The 18,135-nt window shown below is 51.1% G+C and overlaps 1 protein-coding gene across 11 annotated transcripts in view; it reads left to right on the top strand.

Moving 5' to 3' along the window:
• The first annotated feature begins 13,453 nt into the window (after nt 1–13,453).
• The window catches only part of MYOCD (myocardin), a 295,350-nt gene continuing 290,668 nt past the window's right edge, over nt 13,454–18,135 (top strand). For 2 of the 11 annotated variants that reach the window (XM_075014382.1, XM_075014381.1), the window contains exon 1: nt 13,456–13,926. The gene's annotated coding sequence lies outside the window, so the exon portion shown is untranslated. Of the gene's footprint in view, nt 13,927–18,135 lie in introns of all 11 variants that reach the window. The other 9 variants (XM_075014386.1, XM_075014385.1, XM_075014397.1 and 6 more) reach the window with 7 other exon arrangements.

Here is an 18,135-nt window from a genome sequence, read left to right as displayed (position 1 = left end):
AGCCGCGCCCGGCCGCCACCGACGCAGCCGGAGGCTGAGGGCGGGGTGGAACAGACGCCTGCCGCGGGGGCCGGCCCTGGCCCTGGCCCTGGCCCTGGCCCTGAACGAGCCCAGCAGGGCCGCTGGAGTCGCCAGCGAAAGGGTTTGTGGCTGGAAGCGGCGGCGCGAGGGGGAGCGCGAGGGTGACTTTGACTTTGAGGGGCCCGGAACGGAAGAGGGAAACTGAGGCAGGGTCACTGCAAAGCAGCATCAGATTACACGTGCGTGACTGGGGGAGGAGTCGGTCTATGACTTTCCTTGGGGGGGGGGCGCATTTAGATTAAGTGGCTGAAACTGTAAAACATTAGTTTGGGTTATTGAGCCTGGGAGCACCAACTTCCAAGTCTGATGTGGGTTCTTATCAGGCTAATAATTAGAGTAGAATTTCTCAAATCAAGGCATTTGCTTATTAAAAACAATTCTTCATTTTGCTCGGAATCCCCTCAATATGTAATCAGCAGTTCACACTCAATTGTGCTGTTCTACACACACCATGCAATGCTGCAAGCCACTTGAACAGGCTAAAGTTGAGGCTCAGTAATTATATTGAAAACTAAGGCAAAATTGCCATGATTTCTTCATCCATTTACTTATGATCAACAATTCTTTAGTACCAAACACATTATCACACTTCCAAGGGTCACTGTCTTTAAAGCTCTTGGAAGAGGTGTGAGTACTACTTTGACTAGATTTGGCCCAAAAGGGACAAGATTAGAACGTTAAAAGCAATTGCTTACCACAATTCGTTTCAATCCTTTTTAGGCCAATTTGCTTAGACATATAGGGTGCGTCTACACTAGCTGTCTACTTGGAAGTAGCTGGCACAACGTTGGAATAGCACGCGTTGTGTCTACAATGGCAAAGTAGGGCGCGTGTAGATGATCCGCATCCCACTACTATGAAATAGCTGGGTCCTCCATGGCAGCCATCAGCTTGGGTCGAAAGACGCTCTGTCCAGCCCCTGTGGGGATCTGTGGTCACCGCGTGCAGCAGCCCTTAGCCCAGGGCTTCTGGCTGCTGCTGCTGGGGGTCCATGCTGTATGCACAGGGTCTGGAACCAGTTGTCGGCCCTCTGGATCTCGTGCTGTGCAGGCTGTGTGTGTCTGGGAGGGGCCCTTTAAGGTAGCGGCTTGGGGCTTTGCTGGTCCCTTATTTTCACGGGGCGCTCTTGTGTGTGGGGACGCGCCGTATTTCCTTCCAGGGCGGCTCCTTTCGACGTTCTCCATCACTACTTTGACGTTGAACATCGATGGCACCAGCCCTGGAGGAAGTGTAGCCGATATGCATCGAAGTAGCCTATTTTGATGTCCTTACTTGGAAATAGGCTGCTTTGACGTAGTGTGCCATAAAGAGATTAAAATCTGAAATATGGTCATTTGAGTCTCACTAGAGAGTGCAGACTCAACAAGATCACCTGTGGTTATTTACACTAAAGACTAGAAAGGGAAACTATTTCACATGAAATCTCACACTAAATCTTGGGCTGGAGGAAGAGCCCTGTCCACATGGCTGGACTGGGTGGTAGATACACTTAGTATGTCACATCTTTTTGTGTTGGGTTCAGCCCACTCTCCAGAGCACAGAGTTGTGCTCTGCATTATTTCTTTTCCTTTGTGCCCAACAATTCTTACTACTTCTACACTGCAGCAACCACTTACAATGAAAACCAACGGTATCATGATAGCCATGTGAATTTGAAGGCAATGCTCCACACAGCCTTAGGTTGTACCTACACATTTCACATTATTTAGGACTTAAAATAGAGCAGGAGATGTTTTGCACATAACAAAGGAATGTAGGTCTGACTCACCAGGCAAACACTAGCAGAGAGGTAGCTGTGTTAGTCTGTATTCTAAGAAAACAAAACAGCAGAAATGTAGAACTTTAAAGACTAATAAAATGGTTTATTAGGTGATGACTTTTCGTGGGACCGACCCACTTCTTCACATCTAATGAATTTCCAGTCCAGACACAGATGTATAGTGCAGAGGTCCAAAAAATTGCAATAAAAATAAATCAAATACATGAAAACTAACAAATCAAATACAGGCAAACAAATCTGCAGGTTCTAATTTGGGGTGAAAGATTATCCACAGCATGTGTGATTTATAAAGATCACGATGCTAACTTATAGTTGGTGAGGGGCAAAAATACTCTTCAAAGGAAGCTGCTTTTGACGTGTGTGGTAATGGAGTTTTTAGTGAGACTGGGAGGAAGAAAGTGGATTATTTTAGCAAAATAGGAGATTCTTGCCTACTTGATTGCCTGTATCCTCTATTAGCCATTTGAGTTTCTGTGCTAAGAAGGGGAATGTCTGACCACTACTCTAGTGCTCTTTAGACACTTCAGACAAAGTGTCTCACCTGATGTGAACAATTTTCTGGACCCTCTAGGACTGGGCTCAATTTTGGGATAAGCAGAGATCAGAGCTTGTGAGCTGGGGAGAAGTGGTAGAGCAGGGGTGGGATCTTGGGGAGAAGAGGTATAGCAAGGTCAGAGTCTCGGGGCGCCAGTTACTAGCCATTAGAAAGGTGGCAGCTCTGCTTGCCTGTGCCCACAGCAGGGCTGCCTGACAGGCAGACGGATGCTGGTGCTAGCATCCAACCCTGCCTGCCAGAGCATGACAACAGAGGAGGCAATCTGAGGGCTGGGCAGTCCCTAACGGGTATGTTAGCAGGGGCCAAGGGATTACTTGCTGCCAGAGTTGGCACTGCAGTGCGAGCTCTCTCTCTTCTGGTCACAAGCTGGATTTACAACCAGCACTTTGACCACTTACTCGGCATGTTCTCCCTGCACCCACATGGCGGGTGCCAGTGCTACCCATGGCATTGCAGGTTTTCAGGCTCCAGAGGAAAGGCCTAAGGGCCAGAGCATGTGTGTTTCCATGTGTTGGGCTCTGAGTCCTGGGGTTCTGACAGGGTATGTCGTGTGGCCAGAGGACATCACGCTGACATGAGGCTTCTCACCCAGGGCCCTCTACAAGCACCAGGTTCCCTTTCAGATGTTGGACAGTGGTGCTAAGTGCAGATAAATACTTATGGTACTGGTGTCTGGGTCTGGTACTGCCATTGCCTTTCTGGCCCTCATGTGCATTTGGCAAGCAGGCAGGATGCATGCTATATGGGTCTAGTGCTGGGCTGCAGAGAAGAGTAAAGGCCGGGCCCCTGTGCTGTGTACAAAGGGGAAGGAGAGCACCAAGCAGGCAGGCGCTTTCTGGAATCCAGGTGCTCAGGGCTTTGCTTGCCTCTGATGATAATACTAAATTAGTCTAGTTTCTCCCTACTGCTTCCCCTTCTCAGCAGGTGAGCCTCACATACTATAGTCAGCCCCAGCTCAGGGCGTTGTTAAGGACCTCAGAGGGCCAGATGTTGCCCGAAATTAGAAGGGTAAGATTTGAAATAAGCCCCAGCTGGGTCATTGGTGCTTAAATCCCACACAGTAATGCCAGGTTCGGTTAGTGGCTGTGATGGCAGTGCAGTGCTCATAGAGAGAAGTAGTAAAAGCACTATCCCACTCCACATCATGAGTGGCCACACGGGAGAGTTAACAGTGACACTTTCCCCTAGTGATGCTGATATTTCTGTTTGTTGCTGACACAGAGGCAGTTTGGGACAGTGGTTATCTCCTGTCCCCCTGAAGTTTGGGCTTTATTGGAGGAACAGATTTCCGTAGAAATTAAATATGACAGAGAACAATATAAAGAGCCTAAGTGGCTCAGGCACCCTTTGAACCCCTTATGAAATTGCTCTTACAGGCAATTGACAATGTGAGAAGCAACAGGAGCAGAGGAGAGAAGGGACGTGAAAGCCACGCAATAGCCACAGAGCTGTTATGGGGGACCTCCTGTGGGCTCAGAAAGAGCAGTAGAGAGCTCAGAGAGACGCATAACTCACTTATTCCTGGTGCCAGTACCACCAAGGCCACCTGGCTTTCCCAAGAAGGAAGTCATGTCCCTGCTGGAATGAAGTGTTTCTGGAAGATTTTATCAGAGTTGCCTCAATTGCTGCTTTTTATTTTAAACACTTTCATTCCTAAATTGATTTTATTCTAATACTCAAGGTAGTGGCCTTCCCTAGGGACTTTCCAGGGGAAAGCTGCTAATGAAAGGCCAGCTTGCTGTCCCCCAAAGGACAGATTCACGCTTCTGATCAAGGACTGGAACATGCAATATGTTCTTCAAAACAAAAATCATATTTCTTTAGAAGTAAAATTATAATAAAAGAGGAGCAATAAGTATTATCATTACCGTTTAAAAGAAAGCCATGCAGTAAATAGACTCAACACAGCAATAACAATTTCCTTTAAAACATAATTTATAACAATGTCTATTACATATAACAATTATGCATTTAATATTTTATAGCAATGGCCCACCTTAACAAACAAGCATATTGCACACTGTTACATCTACCAGGACAGTATAGCAATTAAACATGTAACAATATCGCTTTCAATGTTAGTAGCAATGAGAAATCTTGTAGAATATCGAATTTTTTCTTGGCATGGATGGAGTGATGATATCCTGCAAACTTTTTCCTTCTATCTGCAACCTCTGTTTCTGTTCTTAGTTTATTCCCGACACTGTGCTGTACTTCTGCTCCAGGACTTGACTGGTCATAGGGCACATTTATGTACCTGAGGTTTCATCATCCTAAGATCCCTTGATGCTGTGCCAGGTATGGCTGAGGTTTGTAGAAATTTTATATGCAACACCATCTTATGGATCAACAATATGATAGAGCCAAGGGTAGTCATTTTTTGTCAAGGTCCCAATTTCTTGGTCAGTGTATAGTTAAGGTCTGGGCTCCCTCCAGGGAAACATTTTTCACATCAGAAGTGCTTCTGTTCAATGAACACATAAATGCTGTGACATATACCCAAGGCCTATATTTAGAACCCTGTGTGGGTATAAAATTTTCACCTGCAAATACAAAAATCTGCATCTGTAGCCCCAAAAAAGAGCCACAGATAGCCACATTGATGTCCTCAGCTGTTGATACCACTACAAAGACTTTCAGACAGCTGTTTTAAGTTTTGAATGAGCTTTGTCAAAGACAATCATTGACGTATCTGCAGGTAGATAATATATTCAAAACTTCTCAGACTTTTGTGGTTTATTTAATACAAAGATCAGAGTTTAAAAGAAAATAACAGTACAGTACACAAGTATCAGAGAGGTGCCAGTGTTAGTCTGTATCTTCGAGAACAAGAAGTCCTGTGGCACCTTATTGACTAAGATATTTTGGAGCACAAGCTTTCATGGGCGAAGACCCGCTTCATCAGATGCATGTGTAGTACAGTATACAAGAACCTTTTATGATCCAAGTCTTTTCAATAACAAATATCCACCACACATGTATTAAGCAAAGAATCAGGAATAATTATTGTGAAATAGCTGTTAAAACTTAACTATCCCTGCTGAAAATGCAATTTGATACAGCAACACAAATTTAAAATAAAAGATGCGTGAATAAAGTGTAACAACTCAGCATTGGGGGGGAAAGTGACAGGTCCTCTGCTGCACAAGGCCCTTGAAGTTTGGCATGAGCTCAGTCAAGGCAAGATGAAGGCAATTGCACAGATGATTATCAGTCAGAATAGAGTGATCATTTGATTTAGTGTTGTTCTTTGTCGAAAATGCTGATTCAAACACACATGTCAAGCCAAACACACGTGTTGAGCCACCTTCCTCAAGTGTGAACACCTGAAGTCCAGCACAAAGGTTGTCCAGAACGTTTCTGATGCAGTTCCCATGTGCCACATCTGAAGCACTTCACACGCTTGTCGATCAGTAAGATTCAGCTGTACTTTTGTTTTTTCAACATTTGGAAAGGATGCTTTTGTTTGATCACCCAGCATGCCATTTTCTAGCTCCACAGATGGGTAAACTGAAATCATGTCTTTAAGACTCACATCCTTAGAACCTCTGTTTCAAGTTTGGAAGAAGCCTGTCTAGGGATGATGCCATCTGATTCATATCCGTAGTGCCCCGGCAGCTTAACAGCCTTGGGAAATGCAGCATCTTCCCAGTTTATAAATCATTTTTGAAGAGAGTGAGTTTGTTTGGAATAAAGTGATACTCTTGCGGAGATTCACTACATTGCCATTTCACCCTTGTAACTTTAAGATGAAATCATTTAAATAGCCTTTTAAATCAACAAGTAAGGTCAGGGTGCTCATGCTTGTGGCATCACTCAAAAATGCACGTAGTTCTGCATTTTTCCCTGGAATGTTATGTAGATATTCTTCCACATGAACTTGAATTTCCCACAGTCTTCTAAGCACTTGACCTCTGCTTAGTCAGCCAATGGCATTATGAACCAACAGCTCATAGTAATCGGCAGACACTTCTGAAAGAAAGCTTCTGAACTTTCTATATTGCAGTGATGACTTGGACTGAAGTAAGTCAATGAGTTTAATCACCACTGGCATTGCATTAGCATAGTCACAGCTAAGGTTTGTACAAAGTATGGTTTAGTGGATTAGACAGTGATGGGACATCACATTTGGGTACAGATCTTGCAATTTCTCACAAGTCTTTGGTAAGTACTAATCATGGCAGGAGCATTAGCTGTTGTAATTAAGACAATCTCAGTCATATCAAAACTTTAATTAGACAAAACAGTTTGGACACAATTGAACAATGCCCCTCCCGCCCCTTTGTGCAACTGTCATGCAGTATGGGGACAACAACTTTCCAAATTTCTCTCAATTTAAAATGGACGTGCAGTGCTAGATGCACTGTCCCTGATATCACAGGATTTGTCCACTGCCATGGAAAATTCTCCAATTTTCTGTTTCTCACACATCTGCCCATGGCACCACCTCTATGAGCCTAACTGATATTGTGTCCAAGAGCAGCAATTGTCTGAAGGCATCGACAGTATCTCTCTTTTCTGCAAAAAGTACGTCAGCTAATGTCCACGTCTGGAAGTTTTTCTGAGTTTTGTAATTACACATACACGCCTCAATGCAGCTTCAGCTGCCTGTCCCTGAGCACAAACAGCCTATGAAATAATATTTATGCTCTGAAAAGATGCATCCTTTAGTAAAGCAATCTTGTCAGATTTTAAAGGGGAAACCTGTGGATATTTGTGGGCAAAATCCATGTGCTTCCTTTCATAGTGCCAGCTGATGTTCTCACTTTTAACTGCAGCGATGATCTCTGTACAAAATAAACCTATTGATTGTTGTGGCAAAATAAACAGTAAATAAACATCTTCCCACTCTTCAAGTGGATGCTTTCCAGCGTCAAGCACATCTGTAAGCCTGGGCTGGCTGGACTGTGTGTCCCTGGAGTTAGGTACCTATGCAGTGCCCTTTGTATCCCAGCTCTGCCCATCACTCGCTCCGTGTCAGGCCATGCAGGTCAGCTGGCGGTGGCATGACCCTGGGCAGTCTGGGCCCTGATGTTGTGGGCTGCTTGGAAGGGCTTACAAAGCTCGCTTCATTCCCTTGTAGGCATCCAGACTCTGCTCTAGGTGGCAGCATTTACCACTTGTTCTGGCAGAGCCTCTGCCAGCCATGCCGGCACCACCCTGTTCCAGATGCTCCTGAGAGTTGTACATACACATACCCTGAACCCAGGTATCGCGCTGAGGGCCCAGTGCAGGAGGTGTCCACATTCCCATAGCCACACAGCCAGACAGGGAATCTGACACTAGGCCCGTGCTGGGCACTGCAGAAGTCACTGGCCCCCAGAGACAGAGGAGGAGCCCAGGGTCAAAGAGCTGGGCTCATGGGGGACCAGCAAAGCCCCACAGATGGGGGCCCAGAACCTGACTTGTCCCCACAGCTGGAGGTGTCCATGGCAGTGGCTGCCATGTCATGGGGAGCTGTGGGCTCTGCCTGGCTGGCCTGTTAGTTGGGGTGGGCACTGCCCCGGCAAACAGCTGCTCAGACGCAGTCTTTCTGAGTGATGCTGAAGCCTCCTCCCCAGCCCTTGCCCTTCCTTCCCTCCAGCTCACAGCATTTCACCCCTCGACCCTACAGCACTGGTGCCAAGCAATGACTGAGCCCTGCCAACAAGCAGGGCCGCTCCTCTCTGGTGGGCAGGCTGGGGCAGCCCCACTCCCTGCAGCTCTGTCTCAGGCAGCCTTGTGTCTCCAGGTCCTGGGTTCCCAAGCTCCATGACTGGCAGCACTTGGGATGGCTCTTGCTGACACTCAGCCTCCTGGGTCCTGCTTTTCTCCAGGCCCAGCGATTTGGGGACCCCCCCAGTGACCCAGCAGCTGCTCTTGTTTTCTCCCAGCCCAACAGGCAGCAGGCCCCAGCATGACCCTGGGACTGACCACCTGCCCCGCGAGAGGGTGAGCGTGGGGGTGACAGACAGTGCTGGAGCAGGAGGTGAGGGGGTGCTAGTGAGCCTAGAGCTATAGGAGTGTCTCACACAGGTGCTGGCCCACTGCCTCCAGGCTCCCTCCTGCCCCTCTCTCTGCCAGCCTGAGCGCTCAGGCACTTGTGCACTGGGGGTGGATGTGGGGGTGCAGGAAGCAGCAACCCAGGGCAGATCCCCTCTCACTGCAGTGACAGGGAGCTGCCTGCCCAGCCTTGCCAGCTCTGCTCACTCACCTCCCTGTGCAGGCCCTGGCATTCATCAGAACAGGAGCCCCTGGAGACTAATGCCCCAGCTGCCCCCTTCCTGGGGTGGGAGTCACACACAGAGCCATAGGGCTGTACTGGCTGGTTACAGCACCAGGCCCCTGCAGCCATGGTGCCTAGGGTCACCCAGGTCCAACTGCTGATGGGAGTGGCTGGCCGAACAGGGAACCTCACAGTGTCTGGTCAGGTGCCTGAGGGATCCAGGGCAGAGGGCCAGGGCAGCCTGTTGCCTAGCCCTGAAGTGGCAGTTCCTGCAGCAGCTTGGGCAGTCCCTGTGAGGAGCAGAGGCCAGTGGGTTAAGGGGCTCCCAGGGGGCCTGGGATGTTCCTGGGAGAAAGGAGCTGCCCCACCTGCGCTTTCCCTGGCTGCACTCCCAGGCAGCACCAGCGCAAAGGGGCTGGAGCCACGGAGGAAGGGGGCTGGTGGGAGGCCAGAGTATCGTGGCCTAGCTCCATGGTCAGTTCCTTCCTCCTTCTCATGTACTGCTGGGCCTTGGTTTCCAGCATGTCTTCGTGCAGTGGACCGTCTGTGCTCACGTCCTTTCCCTCCAGCACAGGGGCCTCCGCAGCCACGGCTCCCTGCACCGTAATGCAGAGCTCAGACACAACCCACGACTCCCACCCTGTCTGGGAGTCTCAGCACAGGAAACAAGACTAAACTATTTTGGGATATTTTTCCCTTTTCCTCATACTTGGGTGCTTTCCCATGTGGCTGAGTCGCAGCGCCCTGGGGAGGGAGAACCTTAGACACTGTCCCAGAGCTTCCCCTGAGCCAGCCACACAGGTTAACCCCACGCTGGCCAAGGCTTTGTCCCACACGGGGTGCATGCTGGGCACCCAGGAAGTAAGCCAGGAAGCAAGTGTGAACATGGATCGCACTTTCTCCTTGTCCGGATGAGCCCCCAGCCCCGAGGTTGCTGGGCTGCGACAGGCTTCCCCCTGCGTTATTTCTGCCCTCCCATAACCTCGGGAGGAGCTGCAGGGTGGGATGGGCCAGAGTCCCAGGGCATTGCTCTGTGTGCTCCCTGAGCCCAAGAGAGCCCAGACTTTGCAGGGAGAAGTCCCACTTTGGACTGGTTCTTACTGCACAGTACAGCCTGCCTTTGCAGCCAGGCAGACTTGGTGTCATCGTGAGTCAACAGCAAATGTTGGGCAGTGGGTGCAGACTTCTCCTTGACATGCCAGGCTCCCTGGCACGCTAGTGGTAACTCAGCTCTCTGCTGCCAAGCCCCTGCGAAGCTGGGCTGGGGCATTCTGGGGTCTGGCAGCTGCTGTTCGCTCCCTGCTGTCAGGGCTGAGCTCCTTCACTGTTCAAAGAGAGAAGTGGAGACCTGCTAAGCAGCTGCCCTTTGACTTTGGCGTGTGCAGCGGGCAGGGAGCAGCACACACAATGATAGAACATGTCTGGGCCACCATGCAACCTGGCCACGCCATCCTGGAGGGGCCCTGGCAGCCAAGGGGTTCATGCTGAAGTTTACTTAAAAAGCTAATAAAAATTTTAAACTGGAAAAATCTTGAAGTGGAGGTTTCATTTTGTTTAGAGGAAAAGACCAATAAAGATAAAGCTGAGCACGAGAGTCACTCTGTTCCCCGTGCCAGCAGCGACGGGCCGGGCAGCACCGCGCTACGCCCCACGGCGGAGGAAGAGCTTGTTTGCCTCACGAGAAGGTTGAAGATTAAAGGGGAAAAAGTCAGCCCCTTGGAATCCTCCACTGACGCTGCAAATACCCTTCGGAATAGATATGTCTCACTTTGTTACCTCATTTTAATTAATCATTACACGACAGCTGCCAAATTTCAGCCCTGGCTCTGAGCCCACAACTGCCTCAGAGCCCTTGAAAAATAGACTATTTATGGTGCCTGGGTTTAAAACTTAAATGTCTTGTGTAAACTTTCCCTTTCCTAAGAATAGCTCAGGGAGCGCACTGCTGGCTCTATCTGCAGTGCCCGGCCCCGGCCCCAGCCCCGGCCACGCTGCCGGCTGGGTGAGCCCCGATAAGGCAGGAAAGAGCCAAGTGGCCTTTCCCCAGGAACAGCCATGCAGTCACTTCCACAGAGGGAGAGGCTGGTCTGGGGAGGGGTAACAGTGTGGCTGGGCTGGGTGTGCTCTGAGCACTGCCGGGGCCCATTGGCAGCAGGGGCAGGAGGACAGGGGTCCATACCTGGGTGTGTGGAACCCACCTGGTCTCTGCTGTGTGTGAGGTGAGGGGAGCCAGAGCCCAGGTTCCCTGTCCCTGGCTGGTGCAGGGCTGCCTGCAGGCGGCAGTATGCTGTGCTCCTGCTGGGGATGTGGTCATGCCCCCGTCTGCCATACTTGGAGTGCCCTGCCTATATCTCCTTGCAGCTTCCTACTCTTTGTGGGGAGTCAGGCTGGTCGCCCCCATCCAGGCACCAGCCCTGAGGCTGCAGGGGGCACAGCAGGCTCCTGTGGCGACGGGCGAGAGCTGCCCAAGATCTGGCAGGCTTTGATCCCTAGCCAATCCCCTGCCACGGCTGGGAGGAAGTGGCAGGGCCCTGGGGCTGGATTCCTGCCGGAGGCTGTGCACCAGGCAGGCACCCCAGGGAACGTAAAGTCAGCCACCACTGAGCTCTTGGGGACTCTGTTCATGAAACTCATGGAACCGCTGAGCCAAGCACACGGTCCCTATGTGAAACGCATTGGGAGGGCCGCAGGTGCAACTGGGTTCCATAAAGAGTGAAATATGTTAATGCAGGAGAAGTCCATTTGTGGCTGTTAGCTCAGATGGTCCAGGATGTAACCTCCTGCGCGGGGTGCCCTGACCCTCTGACTGCCACAAGCTGGATGATGGATGGATCACTCAGGCCCCTGAGCTGGATGGATAATGAGGCTGGGTCAGTAGGGCCAGTCTTATGTTCTTACACTTTTCCCAGGGCCCCCGGGCACCACCAGGTAACCAGGAAGTACCTTGCCATGGTGGGCAGTGCCTTCAGGTGGGAACACCAGGCCACACTGCACAAGGGAGGGCTTTGAAGCAGCTCAATACAGGGGGCCCTTGCTGGTGCCTTAGGACAGATTTTTGCATTTTTAAGTCCCTGGATGAGCCACCAACAGCAGCGACCCTGCTCGCTGAACTGCAGGCCAGAGCTGGGTTAACAAACTCCCCTCTGCATTGTCCAACCATTAGAGGGGATGGACAGCCCCCACTGTGCAGTCCGTGCTAGTGGCCACTCCAGGTATAAAGGTTTATGAGCCTGGTCCCGTTCATGCCCTAGGGTAGCCGGACTCTCCAGTTCGAGAAGTAGAGGCTTGTGCTTTGAGGGCCAAAGATCCAGAGTCATCCCTATAAACACCCTGCATTGGGACACTGTGTTACCAGCACACATCCCTGCCTTTACCCAGCTGCCCCTGCACACACCTGAACATTCCAGGGGTCATTTCTAAGCCTTGGGCCCTGGCTCTCTGGACCTTCTTTGAGCACCAGACAGTGCCTGAACCAGCCTGAGGCTGTCTGAGCTGACACAGGGCAGCTCTCATGGATGGCTCCCTGCAGTGACTGTGCTTGAAGTGAGAAATAAGCAGGGCTGTCTGGGCTCTGCAGGCTGCTGCCACTCGGGTCTTCCCTGTTCCTTGGCTGACCAGGGCCAGATACAGCTGATCCTGGGTGGGGTGGGAGGCAGTGAATGCCCAGCAGAGAGGAGTCTGGTGGCAGAAGAGCAATTCCCTAACGCTGCCTTGGGTGTGCCCCTCGGGACGGACTCCCCATTTTGGCCAGGCCTCGACCCTGGCTGTCATGGGCAAGAGCCCCGCCTCAGATGGCTGAGACTGAGAGAAGCCGGTGCTGCTTGTGTGTGAGGTGAGGGGAGCCTGGTGCAGCCAGAAGGGCTCCGTCAGTGCTGGCAGAACCCCCTGCCTGTGCTTCCCTGCATGCGCCCATGGCTGTCTCCTGCGAGACCCGTTGTGCGGCTGACTCCCGCCAGGAAGGGCCAGGGGCAGACCTGCCTGTGGGTTGTGTCACCTTTTGGGCCCCATTGTGCTACACAGGCTGGTCATTGATCAGCAGCTGGGGCCCCCACTGGGTACTTAGGGAGCCACCTGTAGTGCAGTGAGCTCACCACAGCTGGAGGCTGGTCCTGGGACTGGCCCTGCTTCTGTCTGTGGTCATTCTGCCCCTGGTTAGGATCTAAGCCCTTCCCCACCGCCCAGTCTGAGTCAGAATGGTGCAAGGAACCACTGGAGCATACTCCTCTATCCCTTAGCTGCATGGCACGGTAAGGGGCACAGGCTGCCTCCCTGAGCACAGCAGCGAGTGAGTGCTGCAGACAGCACAGGAGCACCAGGCGCAACAGCAGCCCAGGGGTTGGGACATGGCTACTGGCCCCTGAACAAGGGACACCCACCAGAAGAAAGGCTCCTCAGGGGCAGCTCATGGTTTGTGGCAGGCACAGACTCGAGGGTGACCCTGGAACACAAACGCAAGTTGCTCACTAGACGCTAGTGCAGTCTGAGGGTGATTAGGGTGGCAGCGGAGGAGGTTCAGGAATGGTGGCTGCTGGAGCTGTGTGGATCAAAGACAAATCAAGACCGATTTGGAAATTCAATCAAGAACTAGATCCATAACACCTCCAACAAGGAAAGTCAGTCCAAAGTGAGGCAGGCAGTCTGTTCTGCTGGGGCTGGCTGCACATCTGAAGGGCACGGCTGCAGCTACTGCTGTTATCTGAGCCCTGGGAGCGGAGACTCCTCCTCTTCCTTAACTCTTCCCGAGCTGGGACAGCTGCGGGTACGCCTGCCATGCTGCTCCAGTCTGCCTGTACTACCAGCGGTGGGGCACTGGGAGCCTTGTGCTAAGCGCTTGGTTGTCACAGTGCATGGTGCAGTGAGGGATTACAGCTCTGATGCTGCAGTCTGTTGTGCATGGTGCATTCACACCCCTGTATCCGATAAGACAGACTGTTGCTCTCCCTGCAAGCTTGGATGTGTTCCCCATCCCTCCCCTGGTGAGGTGGCTCAGCAAGGTCAAGGGCACACAGACAGCCCCCACTACAGCAGCGGGGAACCTGTGCCAGGTGAGTCCTGGACAGCCCTTCGCCTGCACTGTGGGCTGCAAGAAGTTAATTTATTGTTTGAAAAGCAGCTTCCAGAGTTTGTCTAATTCCACCCGCACCAGCTCTGTTCATTCTATTTTAAACCAGTTCTTACTCTGCTTCAAGTTTAAAAACCATTCCCTGCTCCCTGATAAAACTGGCCTTACGCCTTGGAGAAATCGAGGAGTCACAGCTCCAGCACCTCGGCCAGGAAGCAGTAGCTCATCTGAGAAGTCTGCAGGTAATTTATGTTTAATACTTTATCATCTTTCTGTTCTTCCTGTTGCATGGGTAGTTATCTGCACACATAATGCCTGAATGATGTAACAATGGGTTTGATAGATAGATAGATAGATAGATCTTATTTCTATCTTGTTTAATATTGGGCTATCCCAGAGATAGCAGTGCTAGCCAGTGCAGCTGGTGGAAGCTGGATGAATTGCATCCACACATGGAGCATGTGGAGATTTGGCAGTCATTTAGGATGGAGAATATGTTGTATTTTGCACCTTTAAAGAGCTGCTAACTGAAGGTCGCAGACACAGCCATCTGCCCATCAAGAAGCTGTATGGCATCGAAGGCTGAAGGGACTCCGCAGCTGGGTTTGTAAAGGAAAGATGACAATGATGATGATACATGTGACATCCCATAGGAGTCTAAAAGCTGTTAGGAAAGTTAACTTAACCCCCAGCATGCCACTGTGCTGGCTATTCAGAAAATGTCCCTCCGAGAGGGTTGGTCTAGGTGTGATGGACACTGGAAGGGGCTGGCCCAGCTGGTATTGATCTAGTTTACCTGTTAATGTCTTCTATGAGCTCGGGAAGCAGCGGACATATGGATAAGGCCACAAGATAATATTGACCTCCCATGGTCCTGCAAATTTTCCGGTTCAGCACCCATTGGGTCCCGAGAGTGCCAGACTACAGAGGCTCAATCTGTAATGCAAAAGGCTGGTTGACAAAACTATTGGTCTCCCTTGCTCAAGACAAAAGCATATGAAAACCGCTCCCTCCCAACTGCTGTTAACAGATGACTGAGGTTTTGGGCAGTCCAGGGAAATCCTTGTTGAAACTCTGTCTACACAGCTGTTGAGTAGCTACTTTTTGCAAAGGGTAAAGTGGATGGAGCTATGAGTGCAGCACTCCTGAAGCAGCATGGAAAGTGGAGGCTGCTGGCTGGGCACCCAGCTCTGAAGGCAGCACCACCACAAGCAGCAGAAGTGCAACAGTAAGGATAGCAATAACATATCATGCGACCCTTCTGTCTGATCTTTGTGCTGGGAGGGGTGGCTACAAAGGTGCCAATGTGAATTTTTGGGTGTCTGTAGCCCCGAAAAGCACCCCCCTGTGCTGCCCCTGTCTTCGTATGGCTCCGCCACAGTGAGGAGGGACTAGTCTTGGTTGCTGCATGCCTCGGAATTTCAGTGTCCTTGAGTCCCTTGGGCTGCAGATCAGCTTTCCTCCATCTGCTAATAAAGCTTCCTTGTGTGCAAACACCTTCCAGGAAATGGGGGGTTCTTCCCCCAGCTGTGATTAGCAGGATTCTCCTGCAAATGCCTGCATGTCTTCTGGTCCAAAGGCTGGGTGAACGTCTGGTGCTCAGCAGACACACACCAATACGTCTTCTACCACTGCCTTGCACTGCATTCTAATGTCAATGGCGGTTCAGTACAATGGAGAAGCCTGTGTTGGCTCTTTCGTGATATCTATAGGCTACCGTTCCCCGCCTTTGCTCCACAGAAATGACAGCCACAAGTTACTGCTGAGAGACTTGTCGGAAGCTCACTTTTAAATGTCAGAGAGAAAATATCTGAGTTCTGATTTTCTTCTTTGGCTGACAATCGGAAAATATCTAAAATATCTAACTTTGTTCTCTCATTTTCCCAGATTTGTGTAAAGATTCACCCAAAATCACATGCCAACAGTATTTCACAAAACATGTAACTGGTGAAAAACATTGACCCTCATGCTGTGATGTGACGGGGTTAGACGGGCGGCTCCGTGGAAGTGTCTCCCAGGCATGTTCCCACTACTGCTCCAGGCCAATGGCTAGTCCTAGTAAAAATGTCAACTACATTTTTCTGGTCACTGCCCTAGAGACATGCCTGGCATATTGACCAATTGCACCCTATGGGCTGGCTGGCTCTCAGGGCTGGTTGGGCCTTGCTGAGCCCTTCATATTGCAATGGTTGGAGAGTGCAGAGCTGAGTATCACAGCAGTACCAGGAGGTAGCTGCATTGCTGGTTCTAGCCTAGCCTGAGTTGGTCACAACTCAAGTTCTCCCTGAGAGCCATGTGGTAGACTCTGTGACGGACACTCCCATTCCTATCGCAGTTGCAGCTCGAAGCTCATCAGCCTGGGCCTCCTTGAATGAGGCCCTGTATGAATGTATGGAAGATGACAGCTCCTGCCAAAAGAGCTGAGAGTCAGAACGTGATGGGAGAATGAGGATGAGCAACCAGCTGGGGAGCTGTTCCTGTGTGTGCAGGGCAGCTGCGCTGGCAGGAATTCAGAAGGGGCTTGTAGGGAAAGTCGAGAGGAAGAGGATGCAGAGAAGCATCAGGGTGGGCTGAACGGATCTGATCTGGGAGTAAGATGTCAGCGAGGGTAGGCTAAGCTGTTGGGGGCTGTAGCAGGGAGGAGGCGGGGTTTGTGTCTGATGGACAGCTGTGAAGGTGGAGCTGCTGGTCAGACTGAACAGGGGAGCCAGTATCCAGAACCACTAGCTCTGTGAGGGAGTTAACACAGAGACTAAGAGGCATTGCAGAGTGGAGGTGTGAGGGGGCTTGGGCGAGGCTCATCTCCAAAAGCTTTTTCAGCCCACAACCTGATGCCTGGCCCCATAACTGGTCCCCGCTCAGGAGAAGCTAAGGGCAGGATGGGCCCTGGAGTGGGAGCTCTGGACTGGCCTGATGCTGCCCCCACATTTTCTGCAGTTGAACAGGAGGCTTCCTTCCCCAGGGTCTCTTAATCAGGCACCTTTTCCCACTCTAGAAATGCAGTGATTGGACTCTGCAGCAGGTGGGGCCCGGGAGCTCGGGAAACCCTGTGTTACTGTATGCTCCCCAGTTGAGCTGCCCTGCCCTAGTCCCAGGCCAGGGCACACATGGTGGGTAGCCAGTCTTGTTGAAAGTTCAAGGCACTAAACTTACACTCCCTCTCCTGTGTGGCAAATGTGTCGTCCGAGGAGTCATGGCTGGAAGTGATTCATGCAGTGTTTGGTGCATGAGAATTTTTGGAATGTACCTGCTTTATTTCTTGGCTTTGTTGTCTACTGTTGGAGAATAGCCAAGTTTCAGTGAAAGACACAAGAAGGCCAGGAGATCCATACAGCCTGCCCCACCTGCAACTGGGCAAACATGTTAGTAAACGGGATTGGACGAAACTCCATCACCGATTCAGATTATGTTGGGATCTTGTCCTTAGAAAGAGGCACTGCAGACACTTTCCAGTTCTTCTTGTTATTATCTGTTTGATGGTAGGACCCCACAGCCCTGTTCCTGGCCACATTGTGCCAGGTGCTGTGAGAAAACCACATAGAAGAGTGGTCCCTGTCCCAGACACTCACAATTTCAGTGTCTCGTTCTTGTGATCTTGCCCTACTAGACATACAGAAAGAGGAAGCAGGTTTCTTTGGTTAGGGAAGGCTCTGGAAAAGCTATGTGGCCTGGAGATAAAGTGCACAGGTGAAATGCAACACTGCATCTGGAGGCTGAGCTAGGAGCCTCAGGTCCACCCAGTGTTTGGAGGCTAGTTATGTGGTCCAGGTGTCATGGCTCTGGCAGGGCAGCCAGGTGTGAGAGTAGCAGGAACTACTGTCACCAAAAGGGCCGTCTGGGATGCTGCCCAGAAGATGGCCCTGCGGCACTGATGATCCGCACTCAGCACCACGGCAGCAGCTTCCCAAAGCATGCTGCAGACACCGACTCTGCCTAGTGCTGCTGTGTACACCAGCATCCTCCTGCCGGCAAACACGGAGAGCAGGAGGAGTCCACCCTACTGAAGCAGCTGTGCAGCTGAGCCCTCTTCCCTGGGAGGCTTCTTCAAGAAGCTGGGACACAACTAGAATTTTGCGAAGGAGAGGGCTTAGCTTACCTGTTTGACCACCCCACATTTGAGCAGCATTGCCCTGTGCACCCAATCACCATGCCACTCACTCAGCTTTGGCCCCCAGCACCCCTTCCATCACCTGTACCGAGGTCAAAGGGGGGCCTGCACCACTGCCAGCTGGGCAGGGCTCACATGCTGGGAAGCTCTACATGTCTCTTAGCTATTGCTCTGCCTTTAGTTGAGCACTCAGGGCCAAGGGTTGTGTATCTGTCCCTGTGGGGACAGACTAGTGGTTTCCTCATCTACTCCCCATGCCAGTGGCAGCTGGCTGCTGAGCTGACAACATGTATTGGGCACTGCTCCTGCTCCGTATGAAGCTGTGAGTCAAGTCCCTTGTCCC

Source organism: Carettochelys insculpta, chromosome 20, assembly GCF_033958435.1.
Source record: "Carettochelys insculpta isolate YL-2023 chromosome 20, ASM3395843v1, whole genome shotgun sequence".
Taxonomy (NCBI): Eukaryota; Metazoa; Chordata; order Testudines; family Carettochelyidae; genus Carettochelys; species Carettochelys insculpta.
Note: the sequence above shows the minus strand (reverse complement) of the source record. Positions and strands in the feature narration are given on the sequence as shown.